Consider the following 4,873-nt stretch of genomic DNA (forward strand, 5'->3'; position numbering starts at 1 on the left):
TCTGGAAAGGATGCAGTTGTAACACCAGAGCCTTTAGCAGAATGAGCTTGGAGACTACAAATATTTGGGCAGAGTCCTCTTCAGATAGACAGCTCCATTCCTGAAGCTAAAAAAGACAAAAAATTAGAATATTGCAATGCACAAGATATTCCCCAATCACCCTCTGTCTCTCCCTTTCCACACTTTCATATGCAGATGAAAATTTAATGATGGTAATTTGCTCTCTCTACAGTGAGACTCTTTTGTGGTAATATACAGAACCACTGGAACAACTGGAACAGCTAAGAGCACTATGTTTAAGTAAAGGAAAAAAATCACTGAAATTTGTGCATTCATGAAAATCAACTGTGACAGTTTGTACGGAGGACTTGGGTTTTTGTTGTTTTGTTTTGTTTTTTTTTTTAAAACAGTTTCTGATGCAGCCATGTTAGCTTAATCTGATTACTTGCCCATTAATGTGAGGTATGCTAATGGAAAGATTGTAGAGATATCCATAAGGAGAAAGTGAAATGAGGGCTAGATTCCCTTTTATTGAATAATTCAAGTTTGGGAGATATATTCTGAAACTGAATAAAACAATTAGAGCACATCAAAATCTTCTGTGAAACCAAACTGCTTACCTCCCCCTGCCAACCCAAATCTTGATTTACTGTATTCTTTCATGGCCAAATGTTACTCACCAAACAATTCAATTGCCATTCTGACAAGTCAAATTTTCTAGCACCAGGCACTGCTGATTTCTTTACAAATAGATCAAAAGAATCCTAACTCTCAGCCAACTGAACAGTAATATATGTGTATAGGCAAGGACTGTGCATACCGTTCCCTGGCTCCTCAGAAAGGCTCTTCTCTGTCCCACTTGTTCACCTGTTAAGTTGCTGCAGGGCCATGATTGCATGACAGCAATCAGCAATCTCAGTTTTAATAACCCGCAAGCGCATCCGCACTCTCTGTGCCCAGTGCTTCAGCGAGCTCTGCAGTCCAGCTGTTTGTCACCAAAGTTGGAATATCAGAATCAATCAGGAAGGAAACCCACCCACCACCTCTACTACGGTCAAATATCTGACACAGTGCTTAAGTAATAACCTAGCAATGGTACCATGGCCCAAAGAGAGGAATATTAAGAATGCTTAGGCAAGCTTCTCTTCTGAAGGAGGAAAATCCTCCTTAGTAATTTCCCTGAATTGACATCTCCTCCTCCTGTTCTCTGCAAGTCAACAAGTCAAGAGTCTGGGGGGTTGTTTGTTTGTTTGGGTTTTTTTTTAAGTTAAATAACTCCACCTTTAAAAAAGCATTTGATGTGAACAAGAATTTGATCCTCTTTGCAGAGTAAGCATAGGAGGGATTGTAACCTATAAATACATCGGGGTAAACACCAGGGAGGGAGAAGAATTATTTGTACTAAAGGATCATGATGGCACAAGAACAAATGGGTGCAAACTCACCATGAAAAAAGGTGAAAATGTGAAAGGGTCACAAAGACCAGATCCTCACCAGAGCAGTGAGGATCTAGAATAATCTGTTACCAAAAACACCACGAAAAATGAAGAATTATTTCAGCGTGTCATCTGACATGCCTTATGACAGGGTTGACTATGTTGTTAGCATAAAATTAAAATTACTAGACCTCATTGTATCAAAACTTTACAAGTTCCTCCACCAACAGGTAAACTAATAATAAGGCTCAGCCATGTATGATACAGGCATTAACAGACTTCCATGTCCAAAAACATCAAGGAAAAGGAAAATTACCCATCAAAGTAATATTCACATTTACAGATCTTTTGGGGGGGTTGAGTGCATAGCTCACTGTCTTGCCAACCCCCATACTGACAACAGCCCAAAACACCATCATGTTAGCAGTTTCACTGTCAAGCTAAACCTATTCCAAAAACACAAGGGCCAAAATATTCTGCCTCTTCCCATCCTGCCTCCAGCACTGCACTGTGAAGCTCCCTCCTGATCTCCCAGTGCAACCCAGAGCACCTCTATGCCTATTTACGTAAGGGTTTAAGCCTGTAACATTTACCTTCATTCATGAAAAAGATAATCTGATAACTTCACTTGCAAAGATAAATGTCGTATCAAAATCAAAGCCCTGACACCAATAGCTTTACATAATATATATTCCTTTCTCTTGTGTTCTGCTTTTTTTCTTCTTCACCTTAGGCTGATTTTTTCTCTGTTTTTTCTCTCTGCCTCATTGCCTTAGATGCAAAAGGATGATCGGGGGACTTCTAAGAAAGGGGGGATGCAGGTCTTCGCAAGGTCTCCTTACTTAAGCTTCTCCTAGTGGTCTGCAATGCATTTATCACTCTTCTGACAGAGACAACCACAGAAACACTAAGCAGCTATGAGAGGATATTTACAACCTTTTTTGAAAAAATCATTTTAGACTTTAATGCACAATGATGTTTCTCCTTTAAAGGTTGCCTTACATAACAAAACACAAGAATTTAAGAAATTCATAAAGAGCTTCTGTCATTGTCCATTAAATCAGTCAAGTCTTCAGGCAATTTCTAGAGAGGTTCACTAGTTTATTCACTACTGAATCTCAGGGATTTCTTCTTTATTTTATTAATATGTGTTCCCTAATATTAGCTATATTGAGTAAAGCACAGTGGAAATCAAGCAGTTGCTCTGATTAATCTTAGGTTAACCATACCCTCATTTGCTTTTCTGATGACAAAACTAAAGCTATGCAAGGCCAGGCATTGTTTTAGCTTTTATGCAGTGTAGTTACCACACAGATTTGTTAAACAATGCAAAATTATAGTGTCACCAAGAGTGGCCTAAAGCTGATAAAACATTTTCTGATTTGTCAGTATAATTATTGGTTGCATCTTCCTGCTTGAGGAAACATGGCTTTTCTAAAAAGCTTTAAAAATTCTGCTTAACTCTGGTCATACTGAAGTCAGCAGTGAAGCACCACTAAGTTTAGTGGATAGAAGACTGGATCCAAGGAGCTACGGATGTACATATGTGCCAAAGGATGAACCAGCATTCACAACATGTAGCACTCTGAAAAGACCAAAAATAAAAAGTACTTTCCCCAATGAAGAGTCTTGAAATGTGAGGGCTATTTGTGCCTTTTTCCAGAGTTCCTTTCATTGAAATATACACAAGCAGTGGACCTACATAACTTAAAAAAAAAAAAAAAAAACAAAACCTTTTAGTTTTTAGTTTGCTTCCTAAGTGCATTTCTTCACACCTTCTTTTCTTTTTGCTGATAATTTTTTTAAATTTCTTCCTGCACAGGTTTTCCTCAAGCCTGGACTACAGAGCCTGTATTTAAATGTGCCTTTAACAAAAACGTAATCAATAGCCTCTACTTTAACTACATAACATTTAAACTTCAGATTTGACGTTATGCATTTCACACAAAATCACTAGATCTTTCATTGTAACAGAATTATGCAAGTGAGGTTACCTTTACAATCCATTAAATAACCTTTCTGGATTTTAGCGACTGCAACTAACTCTTCAGATACTGCAATTTTTGCCCTGAGCAGGCTTAAAATATTTTTCAGTTCAGTTTCTTGCCTTAACCTTTTGTCTGTGTGCAACTCCACCATGCGCTTTTTCCACCATGGGCTGGTGAGAAATGCGACGGCTCCTTGGCAGGCAGGCAACGCCAGCCTGCTGCTCACCATCACGGCTTAGCAATCAGTAGAGAAAGACGCAAATTCTAACCGTCGATATATAATAAGAGCAACTCCAGATAGAAGTGATTTTCTTTCCTTGCAATAATAAAATGACTTCATAGGAAAATTCCTATAAGATTGAATAAAACTGTTCCAAACCAAAGCCAAATCTTTGCACTAAATGAAAGTTAAAACTGCAAAGACTACTAATCAAAAAGCTAGGGAAAGCCAGAACGAAGGTTAAGTGTCTTCCCCCCCCACCATATGCATACAGTGATTCCCCCCACACCAACCCCTTCTGCATTAAATGTCTTTTCATCTTTCTTATTCAGTATTTGGCCTCTCATGTTATGTAGCATGGCCTACTGCAAGTGCAACACTACATGCAAAGTGATGAATTTCCCTCAGGGAGCTCTCACTATCCTACCTGTGAGCTTCCAGGGCATCCCAGAGTTTCCCTTCTTAACATCACGAGGAGGCCATTATTACCATTGCTTTATAGTGGAGAAATGAAGGTCATACATGTCTGAAGTATCCAATAATTTTGGCTGCTCAAAATGAGATATCTGCTTTTTTCAGAGTCCTTAACGTTTTTATCACATTTCATGGGCATGCCTGCGTGAGCAGATTAAACCCTCAGGCAGAGGAACTCAGTTGCCTGTGCTGTCACGTCGCCAGAGCATCGCCTGGCGCGGCACAATCAGGACTCTCCCAAATAATTTGGAGGGATGGCTGGAGAGTCAGCACACTTCAAGGTCTGCTCCTAATAAGCGGTTTGTCCGCAGCCATCTGCTTTGGAGCCTAGGTGAGTTTAACCGCACGCACAGAGGTCACTGTGCCAGCTGGCCCGAGAAGCACTGGCCCCTTCCATGGACCGAGCCAGCTGTACCCTGCATGTGCAAGACCTCGCTCCAAACAGATTCACATCCAAGATATTTTTGCATGACTTAGTCATAAACTTCCCTCCCAATCTCTGCCATGCAAACTGCGCCAAAGAAGGTGGAGGTGCTACGCTACGTAAGCATGCTTTGCTGTTGGAGCATGTACGCCCTGTGCATTTAAAGCCCTGTGAGGAGAAAAGTACGTGGTATGTAAGAAAAGGCTGTACCAAAAGGCCCCCAAGAAGTGGAAGCAAATTTGCTTTGTTCTGACTTCTAAGAGACAAACTTTTTCCATTTTTTGTCAGAATATGTCCTTTTGTTAAAACTTGTCAAGTCGTTTGCAAGGAA

Source organism: Egretta garzetta, unplaced genomic scaffold (genome assembly GCF_000687185.1).
Source record: "Egretta garzetta isolate BGI_Z169 unplaced genomic scaffold, ASM68718v1 scaffold251, whole genome shotgun sequence".
Classification (NCBI taxonomy): domain Eukaryota; kingdom Metazoa; phylum Chordata; class Aves; order Pelecaniformes; family Ardeidae; genus Egretta; species Egretta garzetta.